The sequence below is a fragment of the Eleutherodactylus coqui genome, chromosome 3 (genome assembly GCF_035609145.1).
Source record: "Eleutherodactylus coqui strain aEleCoq1 chromosome 3, aEleCoq1.hap1, whole genome shotgun sequence".
NCBI lineage: Eukaryota > Metazoa > Chordata > Amphibia > Anura > Eleutherodactylidae > Eleutherodactylus > Eleutherodactylus coqui.
Genome location: NC_089839.1, coordinates 150,905,295 through 150,921,681, shown reverse-complemented (window position 1 = coordinate 150,921,681; position 16,387 = coordinate 150,905,295). Strand labels below are relative to the sequence as shown.

The 16,387-nt window shown below is 55.4% G+C and overlaps 1 pseudogene; it reads left to right on the top strand.

Annotated features, from left to right (window-relative positions):
* The first annotated feature begins 3,036 nt into the window (after window positions 1–3,036).
* LOC136620185 (protein polybromo-1-like) overlaps window positions 3,037–16,387 on the top strand; it is a 42,972-nt pseudogene continuing 29,621 nt past the window's right edge.

Here is a 16,387-nt window from a genome sequence, read left to right as displayed (position 1 = left end):
TAGTTTAGCGTAGCGAGTTATGGAGGTTAGCTTTGAGTAATAAGGAGTAAAGGTCCGTATATTGGTATTGTTACAATAACTGTTAAGAAGCGGGGGTCCGGCAGTCCGGACTATGGTTGCACCGGATTATCTTTGGCCTTGAACTGATCACGGTAGAGGGGACGAGAGGTCGCGCCAGTTAAACGCGGTGGTCCGTCGGCCGTAGGGCACAGCAGACCGCCCTTGCTGAATCAATTTAAGGTCGGGGATAGGTCAGTACCTACTGTGGGGCCTCTTATTTGTTAGTCCAGCTCAGTCCTTTTATAGATATACGTTGGGGTGGTCAGCCCCTCGGCTGTCCCAGGAGATAAACTGGCCTTGTTATCGGATATTTGGCTAAGGTTTGTGGTTGTGGGGGTCGGGTTTAAGGAGGACGCAGCGCCTCCAGAGATGTCGGGTGCCGCAGTCCGGTGGTGGTTGGGCGATCCGAAGGTGAGTAGCTGGAGTGCGGTTAGTGTGCTGTGGGGCGCTGGGCGTCACGGCCAGGTGGAGGCAGGAGGTTGCAGGACGGAGGGGCAGGGAGGCTGCGACCTCCGTCGAACCCTGCAGCAGCGGCACGGTCGCAGAGGTGATCTGTGTCTCCCCTCCGAGGAGTCAGATGTTCAGCGGCGGCCCGGCGGCCCCGAAGCAGCGGGGAGCTGCAGAGGTATTTCCTGTCTCCCTACCGGGGAGCCAGGTGTTCGGCGGCGGCGCGGCGGCCCCGAAGCGGCGGGCAGCCACGGAGTTGTTCTCTATCTCCCTTCCTGGGAGGCAGGTGTTCGGCGGCGACGGCGGCTCCGAGAAGAGCCAGGGAGGACAGTCAGTCCCGCCGCGGGTTCAGCAGGGATCGGGTGCCTCTCGTCGGGGAGTGGGCAGCGATCTTCAGCCCGCAGGATCAGGTCCGGACCGATGCGAATGGCCGGAGGTCGCAGGTAAGCGGCGACAGGGCGGCCGGAGCCGGCAAATGGACCGCGGCTTCCACCCGGGTCCTGCGGCGGCAGTTCAGCTTTAAGGGTGGAGGAAGCGGGGTGTTTTCTCCCTTCAGGAGCGGTTCAGCGGCTTCAGTAGGGGGGGGGGGGGTCGCCCCCACCCGAGCTCCGGTCAGACGTGGGCCGCCGCGGCCCAGAGACAGTAGGGAAGGGGCCCAGTGAGAGTAAAGTGGCAGAGCCAGCCACGAGTCCCGGAGTGGTCCTTCGCCGGGTGGTTGTTGGGAGGGCACTGATCGCGAAAGTCCCAGGACGGCCAGCCGGCAAGATAAGTCAGTGAGCTAGGCAGTAAGCAAAGCGCGGGAAGGTGGCAGGGCGTTGGCGCCGTCCCCCTCCCGCTCCGGTCCACGGTCCTATTATGGATGTCAGGAGGTCGTAATCGCTCTCAACCGCGGTCCAGCTTGTTAATTAGGGGTTAGGAGCCCGTTGGAGTTCTTTTAAATGTTCGGTTTCTGGTAAGGCCAGGATTTTGTGCGGATTTTAGTATTCCCCCTGGGGAGCTCTCCTCACATGCGACTCTCCATGTCGGTCGCTGGCCACGCCCCCGAACATGGTTAATTTGGTACATTTTCTATTGATATGTTATAGTTTTGACTTGTGAGCTTGCGTAGCTCATTCGCATGTGTATGCCATTTTGTTCCATGAAAAACACACCATTTTCTGTGTATTTTTTTTGGTTTGTATTGACTGCGCAAAAAACCCCCACAAGGCCTAATCTATGTCGCTTTTTTAAAACTTTTTTTTTCACGCTGTCTCCTAGCAACGTGTAAAAAAAAAAACAAAAAAAAAAAAACCCCGAAACACATGTTTGTTTTTGTTTCCACCTCTCCCATAGACATTCATGGGCTATTTTGGTGTGTGAATGCGGACCAAGATAGGACATGCTGCAATGTTTTTTTTTTGTTTTTTTTTTACGCCTGAATACACCATTGCAATGGTGTTGTATAGTGTCTGTATTGGGTCCGTAATAATGCTTGCAGAAAATACATCATATGAATGAACCCCAAGAGCCATTGAAAGAGCCACTTCCGGCTGACACAGTATAGAGAGGAGAACAGGGGCGTGAGCTCCTGGGTCACACAAGGTGACAAACCCCTCTTCGTGGCCACGTTTGTTACCTACAAACATTTTAAGTAATGGATATAACGTATGCCAGCCGTACACATCATGTAGCTGTTGATGGCTCAAAGTATTAAATGGCTTCTGTCAGTAACTTTGCTGATGTAAAACTGCTGACCGTGTTATGTCGGGGCAGTAAAGCGGGGTGTAATGATACCTGTGAGCACTTCTATCAGTTACAATGCAGTTTTAATGGCCGGATCACTGCTCCACGAAGTGCTGTGAGGTGGGGCCTTCTCTCTAAAGTGCTCTCTGCTCTGTACGTTGAGCTGCTCCACAGCTCTGACTGCTGTAGCTTTCTCCTAGTTCTCCCTTTTTTAAGTGTATGTCTAGACAAAGTAGAATATTTCTCTTGTGCATTTTGCTGTACTGATTTACTGCAGGTTTTACACCTAGTACATTGAAGGTGTGAAAATCCACCGCCTGCTAATTTCTTGGAGCGTAAGTGTCCGCAACCAGTGGATGAGATTTGTAAATATTTCACTCACTTGCCTTGTACTGAATGCATTGTGGATTTGTGCCACATGTGAATTCAACCTACGTTTGTTAGAACCCAACATGCCCAATTATTCTCCACCCCCCAACAGTATCTTCTGTGAAATGTTGAACTGCCTCCATACACATAGACTGTTGGCCGATCCTGCCAGAGGTGGCAGGTTCTTCTGACCTATAGAGGGATTGTCTATGAGATAAGAATGTCAGTCTGTAGAACCATAGTAAAAAGAAACTGTCACTACATGTTCTTCCCTTCACCCCTGTGTCTTTTTAAGGCCAGGCTCATATGGCCGTATACATAAAATACTGCTTGAGTCACGCAGCGTTTTAGCGCTGTGGAGCTGGCCTGCCGCCGCGTATGCCAGCGTTACTGTATTGCACATGACTGTGTATCTCACGCACGCTGTCATGCGCAATCTGACTTGTTTCCTTTCTTGTTTAAATTTTCTGCTCTGTTGCTTTGCAGTGGTGCATATCTGTATATATCACTCATACGCAATGTAATTGCGTATCGGTGGCGTTGATTTATGCGCCCATAGAGAACAATGGGCTCTCTCGTGTGTAATAAGTGACAAAATAGAACTTGCTGCATTCTTTGTTGTGCTCACGTTACGCAATTCTTACCCGCAGATGAGAGCGAGCCAACTTAAGGTAATGTATTTCATTGCCTGCGAATTGCCGCATATCACACGTGCGTACACCATAATACGCTCGAATGAGCACAGCCTTACACCTTTAACTGTGAAACTCAGTAATATTACATTATTCTCTCACTCCGTTGTATCTGAATGTTTCAGTTTTGTGCTAACAATCCCAGGACAAAGCGCTGTATATTTACTGTACTTGGACCTCGAGAGGTTAATCCTCATTCTTATTATTCTGGCCCTGTGCTGTCTGTAAGATCAGGTAATCGCACAAGTGATTTATGTATTCTCAAAAAGAAGCCAAAAACAGTTCTTGCCATCATGCAAAATGTAAAAATGTTTCTCTTAATTAGGTAGAAAAAGTGGAATATCTCCAAAGAAAACCAAGTATTTGAGCCCCATGCAACAGAAACTGAATGAAGTGTATGAAGCAGTAAAGAATTACACAGATAAACGTGGCAGACGTCTCAGCGCCATCTTCCTGCGTCTTCCCTCCCGCTCTGAGCTCCCAGACTACTATGTGACCATCAAGAAACCCATCGACATGGAAAAGATTAGGAGTCACATAATGGCCAACAAGTACCAGGATATCGATGCCATGTGTGAGGACTTTGTCATCATGTTTAATAACGCCTGCACTTACAATGAACCCGAATCCCTCATTTATAAGGATGCCTTGGTCCTTCATAAGGTGTTACTGGAGACCCGCAGAGATATCGAAGGAGATGAGGATTCTCATGTCCCTAATGTAACTTTGCTCATTCAGGAGTTAATACACAACCTGTTTGTGTCCATGATGAGCCATCAAGATGACGAAGGAAGATGTTATAGCGATTCTCTGGCTGAAATTCCTGCAGTTGACCCCAAATTTCCAAAGAGACCTCCATTGACTTTTGAGATTATTCGAAAGAATGTGGAAAATAATCGTTACCGAAGACTTGACCTTTTCCAGGAGCACATGTTCGAGGTTCTGGAGAGAGCGCGCAGAATGAATCGGTAATGTTACCACAGTTCTTACTTAGGAGCATATTTCTTCCTTAGGCGAATACATATTTTAAGGTAGTAGCCTTACAAAAGCCGGTTGTCCAAATGCCTTTTCATTATCTGTTTAATGGTGCATTCAGACAACCATATATCGGCCGGGTTTTCACACTCAGCCGATATACGGCGTCTCTCTCTGCAGGGGGAGGAGGCTGGAAGAGCCGAGAGCAGTGCTCTGAGCTCCCGCCCCCTCTCTGCCTCCTCTCCGTCCCTCTGCACTATTTGCAATGAGAGAAGGCGAAACGGGGGCGGGGATAAGTTCTGTGAATTAGCCCCGCCCCCGTCACGCCTCTCCTCGCTCCTAGCTGCCAAAGGTAGTCAAGAGCTTTGAGCAGTGACAGTGGGCCCTGGTCACGTGATCCCCATTGTCCACTGGTATGAAACGTTAGCGATCTACCTTAGGCCAGTCGCAGAAAAACAATTCTCCATGCTTCCTTATTTTCATATTACCCAGAGACGCACCGAGGACCTTATAAGTCTCCTCACTCACCTTCTGTATTAGTGTATCTTGACGCCACCTGGAAGTCCTGGTGGAGTCAAGATTGACAGGGGGTGACGCGCCCTGTACCTTATTGGCTGCACAGCTCGTTAAGCGCCAGTTCCTGGCAGCCCACTAAAGTTTATCTTAAAAATGCAAACAGCAGCCAACGACACTTTACCTTTTAAATTCTGACAGCAGACTCTGCTGCAGCCACGCTGCCCCATGTGCAAGGGAAACGGAGAGCGGGGTATGCAGCAGGGATTTCACAGCAGCATGCGCCGCCCCCACCCCCCACCCCGTCACTTTAAACTAGCCCCGGACTGAACACCGGCGGGGCACAGCACCCCATGTCAGTTGTATGTCAGCTTGCCGTTGGGAGCAGCCGGCCGCTCCCTCCCTTGTCACTAACGTCTGCGCCCGGGAGCAGGGACACAACAGTGGCGAGAGCACACGCAGAGAGCCTGCCAGGATGTCGGAGCAGACTACGACGGCAGCAGACAGTGAGGGAGCGGAGGCCGTGGTGGGTTCCACAGAGGAAAGGCAACAGGAAGGCTCTGGGGAAGGCTGTAGGAGCACTGGGTCACAGTGAGGGGGACGGGGCTGTGGGTAGGACTACAGCGTGTGCATTGATTTTAGCCAACCCCCGCTGCTTTAGGGTGAGGATTGTTTGTCTTCTTAGGCTTATATTACTTGCTGAAAATGCTGCCATGTTACAGCTGTAAAATGGCAGCATTTACAGCTCATAATAGTGGAGAAGTACGCTTCATCCTTAACCTACAGGGACACCTAAAATCAATCTACACGCTGCTAGGACCTTTGTGCCTTGACCCTATCGGGAGCTGGGGGTGCGAGAGGGGCGTTCCTCCTGTCAAACCCCTAGCTTCCGGTGGCTTCAAAAAGCACTAATACCTTCACCTTCTAGGTGTCTCCTTAAGGAGTGATATTACCCCTAACGACCCACATCATAGGCCTCTTACTAGTCAAGCATCCTACTGCACACTGATGAGGGGCAAAATCCCTGAAACAGCTGTCTGTGTATGGATTCTGACTTGGTTTACAATTCCCAATCATTTCTCTACAGACCTTTATGAAGAGTAGGGCATTGATTTGCAGGAATGCTGCCCATCCAATAGGTGGCGCTGCAGAGGTATTGTTACATTTCCCTTATTTGCATATTGCTAGACAGTTTTGATATATGGAACTGATACTTGTGGTCTTCTGGCCTGCATACAGGTCTACAGAGACCCTCCAGAGTCTATCTCTGTCCATCATCTTATGTTTTTCCATGATTAGACGTGTTTGGCTTATACGCCAGGAAACGCCCCTGATGTATACATTTTACTTTTTAAGGGGGACCCAACTGAGGGTTTTTAAGCTTATGGCAAAGGCTGTGGTTGGATTGGTTACAATTTAACCCCAGTGGGTCCCTGAGCCCCCAAAATTTTCATTCGCATTATATTCTGATTCTGGACACTTCCTTTAAGGATACTTTTGCACGGGACGACTGTGAGGTACTTATCCCCTTTACCCAATAGGACGTACATGTATGCCCTTCAGGTGTGGGGTTTGTATGGATCAGGAGCCACCATGGCTACTTGTTGCACCCTGTGTGGAAGACTCCCTGTTGTGTCTTCTGTACTCAGTTGGACATTCTTGTCCAGTCTTCAGTCTTTTTCAGTTAGTCTGTTGTGTAGACATGAGGACACGGACAATATTAGCGCCCCCATCATAGACTGAACCCCCAAACACTTGTAACTGAGGGACAGGAGAAGCCTTTATGACATCACTATAGGTAGAGCTGTATGTTCTCAGCTCTCCATATGGAGCCCCCTATAGCTCCTGTCCCGCAGCAGCTGCCGCCGTGTCACTGGGAGAGGATTCACATTATTATATACTTCTAGAATAAGGGGCGGCAGCGATCACTCTCATCATGACCGCTGTGTAAGGAGAAATCTAGACAAAAGACAAACACCACCATGTCGATTTTATAGAATTTTTTATTAGAATAGAAATAAGCAACATTGTAATGAAATATTACTGGCCCTTTTAAATGATGCAAGGATCACAGTGACTCTCAGGTCGGCCCGGTGGAGACCACAGAACTTGCTGCGGTCCTTCTGAGCAGTCCACCATTGTCCTGAGATGAGAGCCGCCGGACCCAAAGATCCAGAGGAAGGCGAAAAAACCCCCCGGAGAGTTCTACCTCAGGAGGGCAAAAAAATTCCTTCCTGACCCCAGATGTGGCGATCGGTTATCACCCTGGATCCAATCTGTCCTGCTGCTTATTGCTGTATGTATGTGTATATATATGTAATTATAGGTGCAGGAAAGCTGCTACTATAAACAGATATATATCCTGCTTCTAAGAGCCTACAATCTAAAGTATTATAGAAACCCCTCCCCACCCCGCCAGCTGCCATTGGGGCGCCCAGGGCCCCTCACCACCCCGCCAGCTACCAATGGGGCGCCCAGGGCCCCTCACCACCCCGTCAGCTGCCATTGGGGCGCCCAGGGCCCCTCACCACCCCGCCAGCTGCCATTGGGGCGCCCAGGGCCCCTCACCACCCCGCCAGCTGCCTTTGGGGCACCCAGGGCCCCTCACCACCCCGCCAACTGCCTTTGGGGCGTCCAGGGCCCCTCACCACCCCGCCAGCGGCCATTGGGGCGCCCAGGGCCCCTCACCACCCCGCCAGCTGCCTTTGGGGCGCCCAGGGCCCCTCACCACCCCGCCAGCTGCCTTTGGGGCGCCCAGGGCCCCTCACCACCCCGCCAGCTGCCTTTGGGGCGCCCAGGGCCCCTCACCACCCCGCCAGTTGCCTTTGGGTTGCCCAGGGCCCCTCACCACCCCGCCAGCTGCCTTTGGAGCGCCCAGGGCCCCTCACCACCCCGCCAGCTGCCATTGGGGCGCCCAGGGCCCCTCACCGCCCCGCCAGCTGCCTTTGGGGCGCCCAGGGCCCCTCACCACCCCCAGCTGTCTTTGGGGCGCCCAGGGCCCCTCACCACCCCGCCAGCTGCCTTTGGAGCGCCCAGGGCCCGTCACCACTCCGCCAGCTGCCTTTGGGGCGCCCAGGGCCCCTCACCACCCCCCAGCTGCCTTTGGGGCGCCCAGGGCCCCTCACCACCCCCAGCTGTCTTTGGGGCGCCCAGGGCCCCTCACCGTCCCGCCAGCTGCTTTTGGGGCGCCCAGGGCCCCTCAGGGCCCCTCACCACCCCGCCAGCTGCCTTTGGGGCTTCCAGGGCCTCTCACCACCCCGCCAGCTGCCTTTGGGGCGCCCAGGGCCCCTCACCACCCCGCCAGCTGCCTTTGGGGCGCCCAGGGCCTCTCACCACCCCGCCAGCTGCCTTTGGGGCGCCCAGGGCCCCTCACCACCCCGCCAGCTGCCTTTGGGGCGCCCAGGGCCCCTCACCACCCCGCCAGCTGCCTTTGGGGCGCCCAGGGCCCCTCACCACCCCGCCACTGCCTTTGGGGCGCCCAGCGCCCCTCACCACCCCGCCAGCTGCCTTTGGGGCGTCCAGGGCCCCTCACCACCCCGCCAGCTGCCATTGGGGCGCCCAGGGCCCCTCAGGGCCCCTCACCACCCCGCCAGCTGCCTTTGGGGCGCCCAGGGCCCCTCACCACCCCGCCAGCTGCCTTTGGAGCGCCCAGGGCCCCTCACCACCCCGCCAGCTGCCTTTGGGGCGCCCAGGGCCCCTCACCACTCCGCCAGCTGCCTTTGGGGCGCCCAGGGCCCCTCACCACCCCCCAGCTGCCTTTGGGGCGCCCAGGGCCCCTCACCACCCCCCAGCTGTCTTTGGGCCGCCCAGGGCCCCTCACCGCCCCGCCAGCTGCTTTTGGGGCGCCCAGGGCCCCTCACCACCCCGCCAGCTGCCTTTGGGGCGCCCAGGGCCCCTCACCACCCCGCCAGCTGCCTTTGGGGCGCCCAGGGCCCCTCACCACCCCACCAGCTGCCTTTGGGGCGCCCAGGGCCCCTCACCACCGCGCCAGCTGCCTTTGGGGCGCCCAGGGCCTCTCACAACCCCGCAGCTGCCTTTGGGGCACCCAGGGCCCCTCACCACCCCACAGCTGCCTTTGGGGCGCCCAGGGCACCTCACCACCCGCCAGCTGCCTTTGGGGCGCCCAGGGCCCCTCAGGGCCCCTCACCACCCCGCCAGCTGCCATTGGAGAGCCCAGGGCCCCTCACCACCCCGCGAGCTGCCTTTGGGGCGCCCAGGGCCCCTTACCACCCCGCCAGCGGCCTTTGGGGCGCCCAGGGCCCCTCACCACCCCGCCAGCTGCTTTTGGGGCGCCCAGGGCCCCTCACCACCCCGCCAGCTGCTTTTGGGGCGCCCAGAGCCCCTCAGGGCCCCTCACCACCCCGCCAGCTGCCTTTGGGGCGCCCAGGGCCCCTCACCACCCTGCCAGCTGCCTTTGGGGCGCCCAGGGTCCCTCACCACCCCGCCAGCTGCCTTTGGGGCGCCCAGGGCCCCTCATCACCCCGCCAGCTGCCTTTGGGGCGCTCAGGGCCCCTCACCACCCTGCCAGCTGCCTTTGGGGCACCCAGGGCCCCTCACCACCCCGCCAGCTGCCTTTGGGGCGTCCAGGGCCCCTCACCACCCCGCCAGCTGCCATTGGGGCACCCAGGGCCCCTCAGGGCCCCTCACCACCCCGCCAGCTGCCTTTGGGGCGCCCAGGGCCCCTCACCACCCCGCCAGCTGCCTTTGGGGCGCCCAGGGCCCCTCACCACCCCGCCAGCTGCCTTTGGGGCGCCCAGGGCCCCTCACCACCCCGCCAGCTGCCTTTGGGGCGTCCAGGGCCCCTCACCACCCCGCCAGCTGCTTTTGGGGCGCCCAGGGCCCCTCAGGGCCCCTCACCACCCCGCCAGCTGCCTTTGGGGCACCCAGGGCCCCTCACCACCCCGCCAGCTGCCTTTGGGGCGCCCAGGGCCCTTCACCGCCCCGCCAGCTGCCTTTGGGGTGCTCAGGGCCCCTCACCACCCCGCCAGCTGCCTTTGGGGCGCCCAGGGCCACTCACCACCCCGCCAGCTGCCTTTGGGGCGTCCAGGGCCTCTCACCACCCCGCCAGCTGCCATTGGGGTGCCCAGGGCCCCTAAGGGCCCCTCACCACCCCGCCAGCTGCCTTTGGGGCGCCCAGGGCCCCTCACCACCCCGCCAGCTGCCTTTGGGGCGCCCAGGGCCCCTCACCACCCTGCCAGCTGCCTTTGGCGTGCCCAGGGCCCCTCAGCACCCCGCCAACTGCCATTGGGGCGCCCAGGGCACCTCCCCTCCCCACCCCGCCAGCTGCGTACCTACCGTCTGGCCTCTTCAAGTTGTCAAACTCAAGTGATGCAAGATGGCTTTGGTTAGAGCTTTGAACATTCTGAGCCCATTGCGATGTCATGTGATGTCATAATAACTGCCAATGTTGTCCTGTGTATCATGGTTAAAGCATTAACCCCTTAGTGACATGGGCTGGACCTAATGATGCAACTTATTTTGGGGTAATTTCATCTCTATTTCTCAAGTCATAGGTTTTTTTTTAATTTTTTTTATTTTTGCTGTGTAAGGTTGACCACCTAATACAGTTTTTTTCTTCACTGCGAAATTCGCAGTGTTTTTTTTCTCCAGGGGCCTATGGGACTTGTCAAAATTGCATTGCGCAAAATCGTGATTTCACAGTAAATTGCGATTTTGCCATGATGCGTTTTTAACATTAGAAAGCCCCATACACCTGGGGCAAAAAAGGAGCAAATTCACAAACGCTAGTGGGTAGTCACCCTAAGGACTTGCTTTTGTTTGGCCATCTGCAGGTGGTAGCATGTTTTGGGTAGATATAATGTATGTTATCACACTTTTTTTTGTTATTTTTTTTGAGTCCTCCATTTCTACAGATCTTATTCAGCCTTCATAGTGACATTTATTGATATCGGGCTGCAGATCCTCCAATCGTCTTCTGTAGGACCCAATTAAAAATGCGTGCGCTTTACTAAATAATTAATTTTCATGTCGCTGCACTAAATGTACGGATTGCTCTGCATTATTTCCTCCAGTGAAATTCAACCAAAGAGAAGTTAACCCTTTAGTGACCATACATGTTTTCCCCTCCTGCGTGTCTGGGCTTTAGTCTACATGTCCGTAAAAGCATGCCGGCCCTGTAGAGTAAAGGCCTGAGGTCTGTGCATACGACAGTTCCCTGCTATCGGCTACCAGAGGTACCCAAGATCCTGGAGCTATCGTGTGGGGGCTACCGCATGTGACCCTCCAATTACGCGATTGCCATTATCCAATGGATAGCGGCGATCACATAAAAGTTTATATTTTTTTTAAGCTCCTCCCCCCCTCCGGTCACCTGATCTTTGTTATCCGATGATAAAAGCGATCAAGTAACGTTTAAAAAAATTGTATTTTTTAGGGTAAGATGAGATAACTTATCTAAGGCCCCTGGATTAGACCCCCGATGGGATCTTTATCCGTGGACCTTCCCTGAATTCTGTGCATGCGCACGCCGGCAACATGACGGACACATACGCAGAAGCCGGGTAGGGCCCAGAAAATTTAAAATCCCCTTGCTCCTGACTACCAAAGGTAGCCAAGAGCTTTAAGCAGTGACCGGAGGCCCGAATGAGTGGTCCCCAGTCACGTGATCGGCGTTATCCAATAGTATAAAAAGGCTGTGATCTACCTTAAGGCTGGATTCACACAGGGCGGATTTGCCGCGGTTTTGCCGCAGAAGATCGGCCGCGGCAAAACCGCCCGCGGCCGCTAATCTCGGTATTAGCCAGCCATGTGGATGAGATTTCTCAGAAATCTCGTCCACACGGGACGGCTAATCCGCTGCGGGCCCAGGGCCCCTCACCACCCCGCCAGCTGCCATTGGGGCACCCAGGGCCCCTCACCACCCTGCCAGCTGCCATTGGGGCGCCCAGGGCCCTTCACCACCCCGCCAGCTGCCTTTGGGGCGTCCAGGGCCCCTCTTCACTCCGCCAGCTGCCTTTGGGGCGCCCAGGGCCCTCACCACCCCGCCAGCTGCCTTTGGGGCGCCCAGGGCCCCTCACCACCCCGCCAGCTGCCTTTGGGGCGCCCAGGGCCCCTCACCACCCCGCCTGCTGCCTTTGGGGCGCCCAGGGCCCCTCACCACCCCGCCAGCTGCCATTGGGGCGCCCAGGGCCCCTCCCCACCCCACCAGCTGCGTACCTGCTGTCTGGCCTCTTCAAGTTGTCAAACTCAAGTGATGCAAGATGGCTCTGGTTAGAGCTTTGAACATTCTGAGCCCATTGTGATGTCATGTGATGTCATTATAACTGCCAATGTTGTCCTGTGTATCATGGTTAAAGCATTAACCCCTTAGTGACATGGGCTGGACCTAATGATGCAACTTATTTTGGGGTATTTTCATCTCCATTTCTCAAGTCACAAGGTTTTTATATATTTTTTATTTTTGCTGTATACGGTCGACTACCCAATACAATTCTTTTTCACTGCGGAATTCGCATTTTTTTTTTCTCCAGGGGCCTATGGGACTTGTTTAAACTGCATTGTGCAAAAACGTGATTTCGCGGTAAATTGCGTTTTTTGGGTGTTTTTTTTGCGGCGATGCGTTTTTAACATTAGAAAGCCCCTATACACCTGGGAAAAAAAGGAGCAAATTCGCAAAGGCTAGTGGGTAGTCACCCTAAGGACTTTTTTTGGGCGATCTGCAGGTGGTAGCATGTTTTGGGTAGATATAATGTATGTTATCACACTTTTTTTTGTTATTTTTTTGAGTCCTCCATTTCTACAGATCTTATTCAGCCTTCATAGTGACATTTATTGATATCGGGCTGCAGATCCTCCAATCGTCTTCTGTAGGACCCAATTAAAAATGCGTGTGCTTTACTAAATAATTACATTTCATGTCGCTGCACTAAATGTACGGATTGCTCTGCATTATTTCCTCCAGTGAAATTCAACCAAAGAGAAGTTAACCCCTTAGTGACCATACGTGTTTTCCCCTCCTGCGTGTCTGGGCTTTAGTCTACATGTCCGTAAAAGCATGCCGGCCCTGTAGAGTAAAGGCCTGAGGTCTGTGCGTATGACATTGCCCTGCTATCGGCTACCAGAGGTACCCAAGATCCTGGAGCTATCGTGTGGGGGCTACGGCATGTGACCCTCCAATTACGCGATTGCCATTATCCAATGGATAGCGGCGATCACCTAAAAGTTTATATTTTTTTTAAGCTCCTCCCCCCCTCCGGTCACCTGATCTTTGTTATCCGATGATAAAAGTGATCAAGTAACGTTTAAAAAAATCGTATTTTTTAGGGTAAGATGAGATAACTTATCTAAGGCCCCTGGATTAGACCCCCGATGGGATCTTTATCCGTGGACCTTCCGTGAATTCTGTGCATGCGCACGCCGGCAACATGACGGACACATACGCAGAAGCCGGGTAGGGCCCAGAAAATTTAAAATCCCCTTGCTCCTGACTACCAAAGGTAGCCAAGAGCTTTAACCAGTGACCGGAGGCCCGAATGAGTGGTCCCCGGTCACGTGATCGGCGTTATCCAATAGTATAAAAAGGCTGTGATCTACCTTAAGGCTGGATTCACACAGGGCGGATTTGCCGCGGTTTTGCCGCAGTAGATCGGCCGCGGCAAAACCGCCCGCGGCCGCTAATCTCGGTATTAGCCAGCCATGTGGATGAGATTTCTCAGAAATCTCGTCCACACGGGACGGCTAATCCGCTGCGGGCCCAGGGCCCCTCACCACCCTGCCAGCTACCATTGGGGCACCCAGGGCCCCTCACCACCCTGCCAGCTGCCATTGGGGCACCCTGGGCCCTTCACCACCCCGCCAGCTGCCTTTGGGGCGTCCAGGGCCCCTCTTCACCCCGCCAGCTGCCTTTGGGGCGTCCAGGGCCCCTCTTCATCCCGCCAGCTGCCTTTGGGGCGCCCAGGGCCCCTCTTCACCCCGCCAGCTGCCTTTGGGGCGCCCAGGGCCCCTCTTCACCCCGCCAGCTGCCTTTGGGGCACCAGGGCCCCTCACCACCCCGCCAGCTGCTTTTGGGGCGCCCAGGGCCCCTCACCACCCCGCCAGCTGCCTTTGGGGCGCCCAGGGCCCCTCACCACCCCGCCAGCTGCCTTTGGGGCGCCCAGGGCCCCTCACCACCCTGCCTGCTGCCTTTGGGGCGCCCAGGGCCCCTCACCACCCCGCCAGCTGCCATTGGGGCACCCAGGGTCCCTCACCACCCTGCCTGCTGCCTTTGGGGCGCCCAGGGCCCCTCACCACCCCGCCAGCTGCCATTGGGGCACCCAGGGCACCTCCCCTCCCCACCCCGCCAGCTGCGTACCTGCTGTCTGGCCTCTTCAAGTTGTCAAACTCAAGTAATGCAAGATGGCTCTGGTTAGAGCTTTGAACATTCTGAGCCCATTGTGATGTCATGTGATGTCATTATAACTGCCAATGTTGTCCTGTGTATCATGGTTAAAGCGTTAACCCCTTAGTGACATGGGCTGGACCTAATGATGCAACTTATTTTGGGGTATTTTCATCTCCATTTCTCAAGTCACAAGGTTTTTATATATTTTTTATTTTTGCTGTATACGGTTGACTACCCAATACAATTCTTTTTCACTGCGGAATTCGCATTTTTTTTTCTCCAGGGGCCTATGGGACTTGTTTAAACTGCATTGTGCAAAAACGTGATTTCGCGGTAAATTGCGTTTTTTGGGTGTTTTTTTTGCGGGGATGCGTTTTTAACATTAGAAAGCCCCTATACACCTGGGAAAAAAAGGAGCAAATTCGCAAAGGCTTGTGGGTAGTCACCCTAAGGACTTTTTTTGGACGATCTGCAGGTGGTAGCATGTTTTGGGTAGATATAATGTATGTTATCACACTTTTTTTTGTTATTTTTTTGAGTCCTCCATTTCTACAGATCTTATTCAGCCTTCATAGTGACATTTATTGATATCGGGCTGCAGATCCTCCAATCGTCTTCTGTAGGACCCAATTAAAAATGCGTGTGCTTTACTAAATAATTACATTTCATGTCGCTGCACTAAATGTACGGATTGCTCTGCATTATTTCCTCCAGTGAAATTCAACCAAAGAGAAGTTAACCCCTTAGTGACCATACGTGTTTTCCCCTCCTGCGTGTCTGGGCTTTAGTCTACATGTCCGTAAAAGCATGCCGGCCCTGTAGAGTAAAGGCCTGAGGTCTGTGCGTATGACATTGCCCTGCTATCGGCTACCAGAGGTACCCAAGATCCTGGAGCTATCGTGTGGGGGCTACGGCATGTGACCCTCCAATTACGCGATTGCCATTATCCAATGGATAGTGGCGATCACATAAAAGTTTATATTTTTTTTAAGCTCCTCCCCCCCTCCGGTCACCTGATCTTTGTTATCCGATGATAAAAGCGATCAAGTAACGTTTAAAAAAATCGTATTTTTTAGGGTAAGATGAGATAACTTATCTAAGGCCCCTGGATTAGACCCCCGATGGGATCTTTATCCGTGGACCTTCCGTGAATTCTGTGCATGCGCACGTCGGCAACATGACGGACACATACGCAGAAGCCGGGTAGGGCCCAGAAAATTTAAAATCCCCTTGCTCCTGACTACCAAAGGTAGCCAAGAGCTTTAAGCAGTGACCGGAGGCCCGAATGAGTGGTCCCCGGGCACGTGATCGGCGTTATCCAATAGTATAAAAAGGCTGTGATCTACCTTAAGGCTGGATTCACACAGGGCGGATTTGCCGCGGTTTTGCCGCAGTAGATCGGCCGCGGCAAAACCCACCGCGGCCGCTAATCTCGGTATTAGCCAGCCATGTGGATGAGATTTCTCAGAAATCTCGTCCACACGGGACGGCTAATCCGCTGCGGGCCCAGGGCCCCTCACCACCCTGCCAGCTGCCATTGGGGCACCCAGGGCCCCTCACCACCCCGCCAGCTGCCTTTGGGGCGCCCAGGGCCCCTCACCACCCCGCCAGCTGCCTTTGGGGCGCCCAGGGCCCCTCACCACCCCGCCAGCTGCCTTTGGGGCGTCCAGGGCCCCTCACCACCCCGCCAGCTGCCATTGGGGCGCCCAGGGCCCCTCAGGGCCCCTCACCACCCCGCCAGCTGCCTTTGGGGCGCCCAGGGCCCCTCACCACCCCGCCAGCTGCCTTTGGAGCGCCCAGGGCCCCTCACCACCCCGCCAGCTGCCTTTGGGGCGCCCAGGGCCCCTCACCACTCCGCCAGCTGCCTTTGGGGCGCCCAGGGCCCCTCACCACCCTGCCTGCTGCCTTTGGGGCGCCCAGGGCCCCTCACCACCCCCCAGCTGCCTTTGGGGCGCCCAGGGCCCCTCACCGCCCCGCCAGCTGCTTTTGGGGCGCCCAGGGCCCCTCACCGCCCCGCCAGCTGCTTTTGGGGCGCCCAGGGCCCCTCACCACCCCGCCAGCTGCCTTTGGGGCGCCCAGGGCCCCTCACCACCCCGCCAGCTGCCTTTGGGGCGCCCAGGGCCCCTCACCACCCCGCCAGCTGCCTTTGGGGCGCCCAGGGCCCCTCACCACCCCGCCAGCTGCCTTTGGGGCGCCCAGGGCCTCTCACAACCCCGCAGCTGCCTTTGGGGCACCCAGGGCCCCTCACCACCCCACAGCTGCCTTTGGG